Source organism: Zalophus californianus, chromosome 9, assembly GCF_009762305.2.
Source record: "Zalophus californianus isolate mZalCal1 chromosome 9, mZalCal1.pri.v2, whole genome shotgun sequence".
Taxonomy (NCBI): domain Eukaryota; kingdom Metazoa; phylum Chordata; class Mammalia; order Carnivora; family Otariidae; genus Zalophus; species Zalophus californianus.
In genome coordinates, this window is record NC_045603.1 from 10316831 (window position 1) to 10332459 (window position 15629).

Here is a 15629-nt window from a genome sequence, read left to right on the forward strand (position 1 = left end):
CTGACAACGTTCAACCCCGCCCCCTGCCCTGTGGCCGCCGCCATCTTGGTAAGGGCAGGGTTCTTCCCAGCTTCCTCTGCGGGACTCCGGGGACCACGCCGGCCGGGCGGTTGCCGTGGCAACGGAAGCATCCTTGGGCGCGGAGGTTTCCGGCGAAGTTCAGGGGAATACAAACCCTTTCACATTTTCTGCACCCCGGCCTAGGGTGCTGCATCACCGATGACGGTCTCCGAGCTGGAAGGACCCTTCGAGACTAATCCCAGTTCTGTGACCAGGAAACTAAGTGCCAGAGAAGGAAAGGGATTTTGTCCGGAGCCACCCACGGTTGGTATAAGATCTAGATCTTGACCCTGAGACTCCTGCCATCTAGTGCAGCGCCCTTTTAACGTTTGCACACTTGTATTCAGTGGCTTTGTTATTAACGACAGATTGGACAAGTTACCTTCCTTTGCCTTTATGTGCCCCCTCTCGCCATATGCAAACTAAGAGCATCGAGGCGGATGCTTTCTATGGTATTTGGTGAAAGACTCCTCACACCTCATCTCTTTCTTTAGTCTTGAGGAGCAGCCTCCCGGGCCCCACGGAGGGTCACAGCTTCCTTCCAGGGGCAGCGGAGGAAGGAGAGATATAGAAGGATGATTATCTGCACATCCCACCATCCCATGGGAGCCCCACCCCACACACTCCTTAGGAAGCTAATCTGAGCCCCAGCAAACGTGCAGAATGCCAAAGTAGCAGTGACCTTCTCATGTACCCACTGTTCTGCAGTTCAGGTTACTCACAGGATTTCAAATTTCACCACGACCCTGTGAGAGGCGAATAAGGATTGCCAGCCACATTGTGCAGGTAAGGAAACTGAGGCTCAGAGAAGCAGCTTCCCCTTGTCTCACAGATAGATGGTCGGTAGCAGAGCTAGGGCTGGAACTTCCAAGCCCTGTTCAGGCCAGGATTTTAATTTTAAAAAGCAGCAGCTGGGGGGGGGGGGGGCCCTGGGTGTCTCAGTCGGTTAAGTGTCCGATTCTTGATTTCCACTCAGGTCATGATCTGAGGGTGGTGGAATTGAGCCCCGCCTAGGAATCAGCGGGGAGTCTGCTTGAGAAGTTTCTCTCTCCGTCTCCCTCTGCCCCCGCTCCTGTGTTTGTGTGTGCACGTGCTCTCTCTCTCAAAATAAATAAATCTTAAAAAAAAAAAAAAAAGGCAGCAGTCTTAGCTCAAGCCTATGTTCTGCCATTTTATAACTGGGTGACCTTGGGCAAGTCACTACCTGACTCTGAGCTTCAGGTATCTGTAGACCAGGGGGAAATGATCCTCCCAGCAGTTACTTGTGAAGGTCAAGATAAAGAGAACCAGGTGTGAGTGTTTTGTAAACAATTCTCACGGCAAAGAAGCCACTCAAGCCTCCTGACTCCCCCACCCACTCTGGTCCCTCTTCTCAGGGGAGGGTCCCTCTCTTCTGCTTCATCCTCCCCATCTCCCAGGCCCCATTCTGACCCTCCTCTTCCAGGTAGTCTTACCAGGCAATCCCTGCTCACAAATCTTGCCACTTTTACTTAGTTCCAGAAACAGTTATTTGGATCATTCATTTAGAATTATGTCTGGCCTTCTGAAATCCCTTTATGGCTTCCCTGAGCCAATTCTGAGTTGATTAACTTATCCACGCTTGTACTTTGTCTAAGGAGGTTTTTTTCCCCTTTAAACTTGGGGCCTAGGACTACTAGGTATTTACCCCAAAGATACAAATATAGGGATCTGAAGGGGTACGTGCACCCCAATGTTTATAGCAGCAATGTCCACAATAGCCAAACTGTGGAAAGAGCCAAGATGTCCATCGACAGATGAATGGATAAAGAAGAGGTGGTATCTATACACAATGGAATATTATGCAGCCATCAAAAGGAATGAGATCTTGCCTTTTGCAACGACGTGGATGGAACTGGAGGGTGTTACGCTGAGTGAAATAAGTCAATCAGGGAAAGACATGTATCATATGACCTCACTGATATGAGGAATTCTTAATCTCAGGAAACAAACTGAGGGTTGCTGGAGTGGTGGGGGGGTGGGAGGGATGGGGTGCCTGGGTGATAGGCATTGGGGAGGGTATGTGCTACGGTGAGCGCTGTGAATTGTGCAAGACTGTTGAATCACAGACCTGTACCTCTGAAACAAATAATACATTATATGTTAAAAAAAAAAAAAAGAAGATAAAGGAGGGGAAGAATGAAGGGGGGAAATTGGAGGGGGAGACGAACCATGAGAGACTATGGACTCTGAAAAACAAACTGAGGGTTCTAGAGGGGAGGGCGGTGGGAGGATGGGTATTAAAGAGGTGATGGGTATGAAAGAGGGCACGTTCTGCCTGGAGCACTGGGTGTTATACGCAGTGAATCATGGAACACTACATCAAAAACTAATGATGTAATGTATGGTGACTAGCATAACATAATAAACATTTTTTTTAAAAAATTGGGGCCTAGGGCTCATATCTCAACAAACTGTAAACTGATGCTCCCTGAGATCCCTTTTTGTACTAACTTTATCATCCCTGGCACCTTCCAGAGGATGCCAGGAATCCATCAATGGGTGATGTCACTGTGACAAACAAAAAGAAAACTGGATTGCTTTTGAATGCCTATTAGTGTGAAAATATTATGAACCACTTTATCAGCCAGCTCATGCAGCAGGGAAACCTGTTCCAGCCAATTAAGGGGGCGAGGTTGAGACCATGAATTTGAGGGGAAAGAAAGTTCAAGTAACTTGGTCCATCACCAAAGTAAGCACTTCCTGGGGCTCCTGGGTGGCTCAGTCGGTTAAGTGTCTGCCTTCGTCTGCCTTCAGCTCAGGTCATGATCCTGGAGTCCCAGGATCGAGTCCCGCATCGGGCTCCCCGCTGAGCAGGGAGTCTGCTTCTCCCTCTGACCCTTCCCCCGCCCTCTCTCAAACAAATAAATAAATAAAATCTTTTAAAAAACCCAAAACAACAAAGTAAGCACTTCCTGTCTTGCCAGCCAGAAAGCCCCTGGGGGCAGATCTTGTTCTTCTCTGTACAGGCACCGTGGAAACATCGTGGGCTCAGTTCCAGACCACCACAATAAAGCAAACATCGCAATAAGGCAGGTCAAGTGAACTCGTTGATTCCCTAGTGCAGATAAAAGTTATGTTTACACTGTACTGTAGTCTATTAAGTTGGCAAGAGCATACATCTAAAAAAGCAATGTGACATACCTTAATTAAAAAATACTTTATTGCCAAAAAAATGCTAACCGTTATCTGGGCTTCCAGTGAGTCATAGCCATTGATCACAGATCACCATAACAAATATAATAATCATCAAAAATTTTGGAATATTGTGAGAATGACGAAAACGTGACACAGAGATGCAAAGTGAGCAAATGCTATTGGAAAAAAATGGCATCCATAGACTTGCTTAATGCCCACAGACCTTCAATTTGTAAAAAACACAGTATTTACAAAGTGCGATCAAGGGAGGTTGCCTGCCTCTCCCGCAGAGCCTGGCACAACCCCCGGCTATGGATGAAAGTGCCCTAGAAAAGGCTGTGGCTTTATAGGAGACAAGACATTTTCTGGGCCCTGGAGGAGAGGACATGGATGGACAGAGAGAAGGGATGATAAGGGCCTGAACTTGAACCATGACCTGAGCTTCCTCCATGGGGCTGGAATCACCACACTAAGTGTAGGTCCTGGATTTTGGAATTTTGGTTTTTAACAAACAGCAACCTCCAAACCCAGAGGAGGCTTTATCGTAGACTGCCGCCCCACCCCCACCCCAGGACGGGTCCCAGCTCCAATCTGAGCTCTGCTCTTTTGTAGCTGGGGGATCTTGGGCCAGTCACCCTTTGTCTCTGAGCCTCAGGGGTCTGGAGAATTGGGGATGGGTGCAGATGCCAGAGGTTTTTATTGTCATGCCTCATTGCAATTATTTTGCCCAGCTGCTTCAGAAGGCAGGCCTATAGCACACGAAAGGGCCTTAGGATGCTCAGGCCCCTGCAACAGACTTCCACGCGAGGTGTCTTACACGGAGATTCTGGGGCTCTGTCTCAGACCTCTTAGATCAGAGTCTCCATCTCGATCTACCGGCTAACACGTTCCTACTTGTCTGAGTGCATCCAACAAATTCCATCTGTGCATGATAGCTCTAAAGGGATTCCAACCCATTCCCTCGGAGGGTCCCCTCCCCAGGCCCCATGGCTGTGGCCGCCAAGGACTTTCATTCAAATCGCTTATCAGCACGTTAACCTAATACCATGCTCTGGTCTGTAACTGCACAGAACCCCTGCTGGACCAACAGGTTTAGGTGGGGACATCTCTACACCCCTCATTCATCAGGAAAAAGGTACTGAGGCCAGACCTGTGTCCAAATGCCAAAGATTTGTCATTGTTGATCTAAAGGGCGGCGGGGGCGGTGGTTGGGATGTAGAGACCTCTTTTAGACAAACAGACTTGAGCAATGGAATGTCGAAAGGGGCCACAGTGACCCCCTGGCTGAATCCAGACAGGCCCATCAGACAACACAGGTCAGAATATCCATAGGCCCTAACAGATCAATGGGCTACTTACAACCAGGCACAGTCACCAAAAAAGGGAAAATTCCATATGTCCCCATACCTCCTCATCTTTCCACTTTATTTTGTTTTTTTAAGATTTTATTTATTCATTTGTGAGAAAGAGAGAGAGAGTGAGTGAGAGGGAGAGAGAATCTGAAGCACACCCCACACTGAGCACAGAGCCTGACTCGGGGCTCAATCCCACCGCTGCGAGATCACGACCTGAGCCGAAACCAAGAGCTGGATGTTTAACGGACTGAGCCAGCCAGGCGCCCCCCCTTTCCACTTTAAATACAGTCCCCACCCACTGCCTCCTTGCAGATAGCCTCTCCTCTGTCCTGCCTGCCGCTTCCTTGAGTCTCCAAGGAAGGGCAGCTCTTGGAAGCCACATTTTCACAAAGCTCCGTGCATGGCTTCAGTGCCTACTGCAGGACCACCGTGTCACAGGCTCAGAATGCTCAGTGTCTGGACCTTTCAGGTCCACCAGCAATCCCCGCCCCAGGGGGCTCAACATCCAGGAGGAGCCCAGGGTGTTATGTGGGCCCAGAGAAGGGGCTCCTTGCCAGGCTGAAGGTCAGAGAGGGCTTCCTGGAGGAAGTGACATCTCAGCTAAGACCTGCAGGAGCGGGTGCTACCCAGGCTGAGAGGGGCAGGGTGGCACAGGCAGAGCGCACAGCTGGTGCGGGCGGCCAGGGGTACAAGGCACAGTTCAGTGTGGCAAGGGAGACAGGCCGGGGTTGGGGGTGGAAACAGCCGTCCGAGTCCGGGCGGGAGTACCACCACCTCAGCCAGAGGCATGGGTGAGGGGTGTCAGCAGGGCCTCAGCACTTACTCAAGGATGGATAGGATGCTGGGGGTCGAAATTGGGGTAAGGACATCCACCCCCTTCCAGGGGGCTGAGTCAGGGCTGGCCCTCACGCTCACCCTCCGAGCTTGCTCCTCCTCCTCCTTCCTCCCTCCGCTCCTGAGTCTCTCCAGGCAGGCGGGTGACCTCTCACCTGGCCAGGCCCCGCCACTGAAAGCTGTGTGACCCTGGGAAAGTCCCAGCTCCTCTCTGGGCCTGGCTCCCCCTCCAAGATTCCCGCCCTCTGGTCCCAGGCTCCTCCGCCCCATATTCGTGGAGAAGTGCTGCCACCCAGTGGCCATTGGGAGAAACACCTCCTGGAGCGGAGCACTAGAGCCCTGGCCAGAGTCCCTGTTGTTTCCACTCCAACCACGGCCACCACCCCCTCCCCCTGCCACCCGACCACGAGTCTCTGTACCCTGTGGGCAGTGGGTGAGACTGGTCATACGCCGCGCTGTGCCCAAGGTGCCCGCCCCTCAGCACCGCTGGGGCCCCAGCACAAGGCCTGACTCCTCACTGACTGACCGCTGGCTTCCAAGGCCCCAGTGAAGGTCAAGAAGCCAGGGGTGGGTGGCTGAAATTCGGTTCAGCTCATCGGCAGCGTAGAGATTAAGATAATGGGTTTTAGAATCAAGCAGAATGACAGCAATTCTCAGTCATTAGCTCATGTAACATCACTACAGCCCTTCTCTCGGTTCACGCATTTGTTCATTCAGTAAATATGTAGTCAGCACCTCTGTGTCCAGGCCACGGGACACCTCAGGAGGTAGGGAGAGCAAGGTCCCGCCCTGACAGAGCTCACACGAGTGAGAGAGGAAGGCAGTGAACCCAGACACCAAGAAATTGGCTCATTCCCTCTGGTGGTGGGCGCCATGGATACTGCAAAATGGGGGGCGGATGGAAAAGGTGGTGACCGGGGGTTTTTTAGATCGGGGGGTTGGGAAGGTCTCTGAGGAGGTGACTAGAGACCCCCGAGAGGAGACCAGGGGCAGAATGTTCCTGTGGCAGACGTGAGCTGACATCTTGGAAAGGCCAGGGTGGCTGGAAACGCTAGGATGTGGCATAAGAACAGGTCAGTGAGGTCGGGGCCGGGGGCGGGGGGCAGGTCATATTGCCACCCCTGTTTCCCGGACGAGGCTCTGAAGGGTGAGACACCTCCCAGTTCATCACTGGTGAGGCCAGCGTTTGAAGCCAGATGTGCCTGACCCGGAGCCCACTCTGATCCCCGGGCTTTCCGGGCTGCATGGGTGCGGACAGGTGACCCAGCCTCTCTGAACTCCGGCCCGCTCGGCTGCGCAGAAGGGTAACACCTCCCGCTTCCGAGCACCGAGAGGCCCCAATTCAAAAGGGGAGCCCTGTGGCAAGGGGCGTGATTGTAGATTTGTGGGGAGCCGGTGAGGGGGCCGACAGAGTATTGGCTCAGTGGTGGCTACGTGACCCTGGAAACATCACTTGACCTCTCTGAGCCCTGCTCTCCATGGGCAAAATGGGTATCCTAAGAGCCCGAGTGTTGGTTTTAAGTCAGACCATGACACTCCCCTGCTCCAACCCCTTCACCCTCTTTCCATCACACACAAGAATAAACCTCAGGTCTCATCTCAGATCTGGGCCTGGCTGCCCCTCTGGCCATTCCTGGCACCTGTTGGATTGTTTCCACCTTAGGGCATTTACCCTTGCAGCTTCCTCTGCCTGGGACGTTCTTCCCCAGGAATGCTCATTCCCTCACTTCATCCGTGTCTCTACTCCCAGGTTACATCCTCAGGGAGCCCTCCCTGCAGACCAGCTCAAGCACAGCGCTTGGCTGGTCTCTCTGAACACCCATTTTAATACCCAGGACCACAAGTTGCCCACGGGCAGGAGCCTGGGCTGTCCTGGTCACCCTGTCGCCAACACTAGCACCGAGCCCAGCACAGAGAATATTGAATGCATACCTATTGAATGAATGAATAACTGTGTCATCCAGAGCGCTGCTCAGAGACTAGGGAGTGGTCAGAGACGGCAAAGGCCTCACGTTTCAGAATCCGGGCCCCAGACTCCATCTGCCTGGCACAGGGCGGACGCAGGAGACTAGCAGAGGAAGGGCAGAGTGGTCAGATCCGTGGTTGGCTGGACCCCACTGGCTACCGCGGCAGGTCAGTGGATGTGGGGGGAGTCTCCCCTCCCCCAATCTGAAACAAGGTGGTGGAACAGGGCCCAGGGACTGCACGACCCACCGGGAAGCTGGGCTTTGAGACAGAAGGGGGCACTGGCTCAGTGGGTCAGCCTGGGGGCGGTGGGTCTGTAGAGGCAGGGTGTCCCTCCCGCTCGAGCAGCAGTGGCTGAGGAAGAGGATTAGCATTGCTCAGAGCCATTTGCCTCCTTCCAGAAGCCCCTTCCCAGCTTCGATGGGGCTGTGGACCTCATTGCCCTTGGGGTGCAGGGGCAGCTCCCTCCTCTCTCTCAGTGGCCTCCTCCAGTGGTAGGGTGTGGGCTTCCGTGGGGCCCCAAGTCCCTCCAGCCACCTCCAAATCGGCTCTATTCCTGGCTCTGCTTAGCATGCGGTGGGCTGACCCCTGACCTTCCCTCTCCCCCCACCGCCACCCTTAGTGCTCTGCCCCCAGAGTTAGGTCAGTGATGAAAGCCAAGGGGGTGGAGGGAGAGGGACAGTGCCTGATTGTTCCCCGCCCCTGGCAGCGAGGCCCCACTGGGCTCGGCGTGACTGGCTCTTTGCGATCTTGTGTTCTCTCCTCCCCCCTTCGCCCCACTCTGTCATTCTCTCTTTTCCTCTCTCTAGTTCATGAGTTCCAGGCTCAAGCGGGACGGTAGTAGCCGTGCGGATGCCAGGACATCCCCAGAGATTAGGACTCAGCAGGTCCAGGATGGGGGCCCATGGTTCAGACGCAGGGCAGGGAACCCTGGGAGGACCCTACTTTGGAAAGAGCCTAGGACCAGAGCCAGAAGACCGTGGGCACCACTGGCCTTCTTTGAGCCTCCACCGAGTGTGAAATGGGATCTTGGGACACTTACAAGCGAAGCCAATCCCACAGGAAGGCTGTGAGGACATGTGACAGACGGGAATGTGTCCGCCCCCCCTTCCCCTCCGATCCGCCACACCCCCACCTCTGTGGCAGGTCTGTCCGCCTCTCTGTCTTGTCCCATCCGTCGAGCGGTCCATCTTTGCTCCAGGATACACCACACTGTCCTGATCACTACAGCTTTGTAATAAGCCTTGATAGTTGGCAGGGCAAGGGCCCTACCTTCTGTGAGTGTCTCAACTATTCTCAGCGCTTTGCCCTTCCTTACGGCTTCTAGAACCAGCTTGACGAGCCCCCCCGACACACCGTGGGGGGTTTGATCAGGACTGAACTGAATCTAGACGGGAATTTGGGAAGAACTCTATGATATTGAATCTCCCTGTGCAAGCTAATGGCTGTCTCTCCGCATTTCCTTGGGTTTCTTTCTTTTGCTTTTTATTAAGAAAATGTCAAATGTGCAAAAAGAGAGAGAAAAAGATAACAAAACACTTTTTACCCGTTACCCCTCGTGGCCTATGTTCAGCCATAACCCTGTCCCTTCCTGCCCCTTCTCCTTCCCCAGAATCCCTTCTTTTCTTTTGTTTTTTTAAAGATTTTATTTATTTATTTGAGAGAGAGAGAGAGAGAGAGAGAGTGCACGAGAGGGGGTAGGGTCAGAGGGAGAAGCAGACTCCCCGCGGAGGAGGGAGCCCGATGTGGGACTCGATCCCAGGACTCCGGGATCATGACCCGAGCCGAAGGCAGTCACTTAACCAACTGAGCCACCCAGGTCCCCAGAATCCCTTCTTTTCAAGCAGACCTCTGGGGTCTTCTTTAATGTCTTCTAATAATGTTTTTAAATATTCTTACTTTTTGTTTTCGAATAGTTACAGATTGAAGGAAGTTGCAAAAACACAATACCTCAGTCATTAAGCGTCTGCCTTCGGCTCAGGTCATGGTGAGACCTGAGCCAGACACTGCGAAGACCTGTCATGCTGCGTGTTTGGAGCACCCTTCCCTCTCTCCTCCCCACCCTTCCAGCCACTACTTGGTTCTCCGTCTGGCTCTATACTTTTGTCAGTTTGAGAACGTCACATGAACGTCACATTAATGAAGCACACAGCGTGTAACCTTTCAAGATAGGCTTCTTTGACTTAGCATTAAGTCCCTTGAGCTCCATCCAGCTTGTTGCGTGTTATCAATAGTTAGTTCCATTTTATTGACGAATGATATTCCGAGCTCTGGATGTACTAATTTTTAACCATTCACTCACTGAAGGGCACTTAGATGCATTTAGGGTTGTTTTGTTTTGTTTTGTTTTGGTGAGCCCTATGCCCAATGTGGGGCTCAAACTCACGACCCCAAGATCAAGCGTCGCATGCTCTACCAACTGAGCCAGTCAGGCACCCCTGTTTCTTATTTTTTACTATTACAAATAAAGTTGCCGTGCATAATCGTGTATGTACTTTGTGTGGATATTTTCTCTGTAACAAATGCCTAGAAGTGCGGTCTCTGGGTCATATGGTAAGTGTATGTTTTGTTTTTTTAAAAAACTGCAAAACTGTTTTCCAGAGTGGCTGCACCTCAGTAAGATTTTATGCTTTTCTCCGTAGGTAGTTTTTTAGATTCAATTTTTGTTATTATTGTAAGAGGGAGATTTTTTAAAATGATACTTTGCTGGCTCTGATGTTTATAAATGGCGATTGCTTTTTATTGAGATCTGATTTACACAATATAAAATTAATCATTTTTAAGCGTACGGTTCAGTGGATTGTTAGTATGTGCACAAGATGTGCAACCATCCCATCTAATTCGAGAACATTTTCATCACCCCAAAAGCACCCACTAGCAGTCACTCCCCATTCCACCCTCTTCCCCTCAGCCCTTGGCAACTGTTAATCTACTTTTGGTCTCTATGGATTTGCCTATCTGGGAAATTTTGTATAAATGGAATCATACAACATGTGGCCTTTTGTGTCTGGCTTCTTTCCCTCAGCGTAATATTTTCAAGGTTCATCCACATGTTGTAGCCACAATTAGTTTTTTATATTGATTGATATAAGAATATCCTATATCTGTTAGATTTTGTTCATGGTTAATTTCATAGATTGTTTTGGGTTTTCTATGTAGATAATCATGTCATCTGCAAATAGGCCAGTTTTGCTTCTTCCTGTCCAATCCTTATACCTTGTCGTTTTGGGGTTTTTTTCCATCTCTTACTGCCCCATCTGGGACCTCAGGTACGATATTAAATAGACACATGGATGTGGGCAAACTTGTCTTGCCCTGGATTTTAAGGAATTTTGGTCCATTGTCCCTTTAAGAACTATGTTGGTGCTGGGTTTTATAGATAATCTTTATCAGTTGAAGGAAGTTCCTTTCGATCCAATGTTCGCTAAAGCATTTTTATCATAAGTAGATGTTGAAATTTATTGCCAGTGCCGGGAGGATCATGTAACTTTTCTCCCTAAATTTATTAATGTGACAGATGGCATTAATAGATTTTCAGATGTTGAACCACCCTTGCATTTCTAGAATAAACCCAGTCGGTCATGATGGATGTATCCTTTCTCTTCGTTGCTGGATTTGTTTTGCTAACATTTTATTTAGGGTTCTTGTATTGAACTTCACAAGTGGGACTGGTCTGTAAGTCCCTGTGAATGTACTACTAAATGGAAAAGAGTCATCTCTGAGCTACAGTGTCTCTCTCAGAAGACCTCCGTCTCGTCTCTGTCTCTCTCAGGTCCTCCTCTGTCCCTCCCCATACATGCTGCTCCTGCGGCTGGCAGAGGGTGGGGGCCACCCCCCGACCCCCCAAGGCAGCCACAGAGGATGGGAGCTTCAGAGTCAGGACCTTGAGCTTTGGAAGGGTCCACAAGGCTGTGACTCCCCCGACCAGCCCAGGGGGTCCTGGGCCTCTCATTGAAGAGGGAGGCTTAACAGAAATCTTCCCCTCCCTTCTTCTTCTGGTGGGGAAGCCTTCCAGAGGAAGTGGCTAAGAAGGGCCCAGGGTCAGGGGTTAATGACCCCATTGTGCTCAGGGCTGACGGATGGCCCAGCTTGTCAGTGGCGGTGGCGGCCCCAGGGACATCCCCTTTCCCCTCCCAGCCATCATCTGAGGGAGGCCTCCCTGCTGGCCTTTGATAGCCGCTGAGGGCCGCCCTCCCTGCCATGGGGACACAGGCCAGCCTCTTTGGTGGGGTCTGGTGTGCCGAGGCCCCAGAATGTAGGCCTGTACCCGTTCTGCTCCCCACCCACCCCCACTCCCTACCGCCTAAGTGGCCGTAGTAGGGGTTCTGACCAAAGGCGCTGGCCATGCCCCTCGCTCCCCTCCCCCTCCTCCCCCATCTTAGGCACCCCGTACAGCTGTCCCATGCCAGCCCTGCCCCTCGGGTGAACGACCACGTCCTCAGAAGTGACCGGATGCGGCCCAACTCTCCCCCATTTCGGATGGGAACCGGGTACGACCTGGTTTAGGCTCTCCTCAGGGGCAGCAGCAGGGGACAGCCAGGTCCCAAAACTTCCTGCTCAGACGTGCCCCTTCTGAGGCCAGGCCTGGATGCTGAGGTGAACCAGATGCATCCCCAACCCTCTCCAGGGGCTCACAGGCTGGCAGGGAGGGGGTCAGAATGTGAAGAGAAAGGTAGCAGTGTGGTAAACTCAGTAAGCACAGAGTCCTACGGGTGTCAGAAGAGGAGCCAGGAGGGCAGGGAGGCTTCCAGGAAGAGGTGACGCTGGGCCCATTCTAAAAGGGTGAGCGGAAGTTAGACCAAAGGGGGCGGGCGCAGCAAGGAAAGGCATTCCAGGCAGAGGGAACAGCATAAGCAAAGGCACAGAGTAAAACCAGTGTGGGGTGTATGTGAGCCACAGCAGTTCAGTGGTGAGACGTAAGGCTAAGCAGATCAGCAGGGCCAGGTCTTCCAGGGACTGATACGCCCTATTAGATGCTTAGACTAGGCAGTTTGTCACTCAGGTGGGGAAAAGAGCTGAGAACCACGTTCCAAGTGTGCCTCCATCCGTCCATCTTTTCTTCATTCATCCAGCTTCCTGAGGAGCAGTGTGACCCGGGGCAGGTCACTTTCTCATGAACAGCCTCCCACGAGCTGACCCCCTCTGGGCTGCCTGGTCCCGGCCCCCAAATGGGACCAGGTGACTGCAGACACACCTCCAGCGAGGCCGGCATGGGGCACGGTGTGCATAGGCTGTTCTCAGTCCCAGGATGGAAATCGGGTGTGGGGGACAGGAGCTTGAAAGAGAGGGGTTCAGGGTGAATAACAGGTCTGCTTTTTGATATCCCACGACAGCATCACGGAACCACACCAGCTCTGGATGGCCTAACAGGGACTTCCTGTGACCGGAGGTGGGGGGGGGAAGCAAGCAACCCCCTCGATGTTATTGGGTTTTCCATTATTTGTAGTCAAGATGCCTTCCTGATTTGGGGCGCCTGGGTGGCTCAGTCGTTAAGCGTCTGCCTTCGGCTCAGGTCACGATCCCGGGGTCCTGGGATCGAGCCCCGCATTGAGCCCCGCATCAGGCTCCCTGCTCAGCGGGAAGCCTGCTTCTTCCTCTTCCACTCCCCCTGCTTGTGTTCCCTCTCTCGTTGTGTCTCTCTCTGTCAAATAAATAAATAAAATCTTTAAAAAAAAATGCCTTCCTTATTCAAGCTCTACCTCCAGCTGAAAAATATATAAATACACTCAAAGATTTTATATGTTCATGCAAGAAGATTTTCCAGAGACGTGGGACTCCTTCTTAAAGACAGGCTACGCGCCGCACCTTCATCTCCAATAACTTCAACATTGGAAAGCGTTTATTGTAGAAATTTGGAAATACAATAAAAGACAAAGCACTGAAAATGTTCCAATCACTCGCGGTTCCACCACCCAGAAATAACAAGGTTAGCATTTTCTAGTTTTCTTTCAGGTTTCTTCCTGTTAATTGTTAAATGAAGTCGAGATCACAGCGCGTAGTTTTTTTTTCTTTTGGCTTTTTTATTGAATTACACATATGCCTGTAGCGTTTCACATCTTGCTTTTCACTTAAGATTATACCAAAAACATTTCCTACGTCCTTAAAATTCTTCATAAACATCATTTTAAAAAAGATTTTATTATTTATTTACTTACTTAGCGAGCATGCAAGCGCGAGCTGGGGCAGAGGGCGAGGGAGAGAGAATCTCCAGGAGACTCCCCGCTGAGTGCGGAGCCTGATGCGGGGCTCGATCCCACAACCCTGAGATCATGACCTGAGCCGGACGCTCAAGTGACTGAGCCCCCCAGGCACCCCCATAAACATCATTTTTAATGGCTGTGTCATACTCTGTCACAAGCCTGTGACGGTCCCCGACCAGTGAGCATTGAGGGGGTGGCCAGTGGGTCATACTCTACATCTTGGGGCAGAACTATTGATACTGAGTTTGCTTTAACAATGCGCCATGGAAATCGGCCCCCCTTCATACCTGGTCGTGCAGCAGTGACGGACGGCATCCCTGGGTTTTTGGGGCGCACAGCCGCCAGGCAGGGCCCGTGTCATGTGCTTCCCCCGTGGCTCTGTGTCCTCCCTTGAAAGTAGGTGGCAGATGCTGTTAGCAGTGAGGCCAACTTAGCAACCCTGTTTTTTATTTTGTTTATTTTGCGATAAGAATTAACATAAGACTGACCCTCTTAGCAAATTTTTAAGGGTAAGGAACCGTTTCACTCTGCCTGCACTGTCCCTCTGTGCTCCTTTCTGCTGACCTTTCTCTTCTTCTGCTCTGGGCTCCGAAATCAGAGCACCCAGCTGCAGAAACTGTGTCAGAAGGGGGAGGACGGGGGCTGTGGGTGTGGGGCTCCCTCAGGAGATGTGCTGATGGGTGGGGGGCCACAGCCCCTCCCGGGACGGGGCACAGGGAGTTCCGGGGCGGGGTGGGGGGGGTGCTTGGAAATGTGGAAGAGCATATAAGCACGTAGGCCACTGGTGTCCAGGCCCTACTGTGTGCCGAGCTGGGGACTGGCAGCCAGTGCGGCAGGAGGGACGTGCCTGGAGGCCGTGGGAAGCGTCTGGGAGCTGCCCTGCCTCCTGCACTGGGCAAGGGGATGACAGGCTGCCCCCGGACCAGGACAGGAACACCTCCAGGAAGCTGCAAATAAGCTTCTGGATGACAGGCCACGGCCCCTCAGGCATGAGCACATGGCCTGTGCTCAGAACAGCAGGAAGAGAAAGGATGCTGCCATTTTAGACCCGGGCCCCCCCACGCCAGCCACTGCCTGTGCTGGGTCCTTCCCCAGCTCCAACCACCCTCTCTGATCCCCAAGGCGTCCTTCTTCCAGGGCCTTCTGTGGAGACACCAAACCTCAGGACCCCCTGCAGCCCCGTGCCTCTCCATTCCGGTCGTCCATCACAGAGGAGAGGCCCCTGGGCAGGAGTCCCTTGACCTTCCCTCCTTCGGCCTACAAATGACTCTGCAGCTCCCATCCCATTCCCTTCCCTCCCTCCAGCTGGAGGGCCCCCCATCCAGCTCAGGACCACCCCACCCCCACGCCAGGAGCCCCTCCCCCACGTAGCGCACCTCCGCGATGCCTCGTCAGCGTCTCTTCTAAAAACAACCTACGATCCTCGAGTCCCCTTCAGCCATTGCCCTATATCTCCCCTGGTCTTCCCGGCTGAGCTTCCCTGAAGACCTGTCTCCACCTGCTGTCTATACTTCCCGGCTCAATGTCCCGCCGTCCTCCCCCGGCCCCTGAGCCCGCTCTGGGACCCCCGCCCCAAACTCTCTCCCTGTATCTCTGAGCTACTTTGCTGGCCCCCCTGCCCTCTGTGACAATGCATCTCCTTCTCTGATCCCCTCCGCCTGCCCCCGGCTGGGTGCCTCTCCTCTGCCCAGGCGCCCACTCTCCCTGAGCGAGCATCACTGAACCAGCTCCTCCTCTGCACTCCCGGATCCCAGTCTCCAGACCCATGAAACCCAACTGTCTCTACCCGGGGGTCCCTCGCGACCTCCAACTCCACCTGCCCACCACCTGACTGACCTCACCCTACCTGGTCCCCCACCTGACCTCTCAGGCCACACCCACCAGTGTCCCCAGTTCTGTTCGCCCCCCCATGCTGTCTGTCCAGCCCCTCTGCGCCTCTTCAGGCAGAGCCACGCTCATCCCCTCTGATGCTCTCCAGACCTCCTGTGGACTCTCTTCCAGCCCTCGCATCTTCCCTGGCTCCCACTGCCTACAGAAGAGAGCCCCTTGTCCCCCTGCC

At 52.8% G+C, this 15629-nt stretch overlaps 1 long non-coding RNA gene across 1 annotated transcript; it reads left to right on the plus strand.

Moving 5' to 3' along the window:
• The first annotated feature begins 93 nt into the window (after nt 1–93).
• Nucleotides 94–1085, plus strand: LOC113923115. The gene is made up of 3 exons (XR_003520176.2): nt 94–324; nt 769–846; nt 1037–1085. It is a non-coding gene; the product is annotated as an uncharacterized LOC113923115 (long non-coding RNA).
• The last annotated feature ends 14544 nt before the right edge of the window (nt 1086–15629 follow it).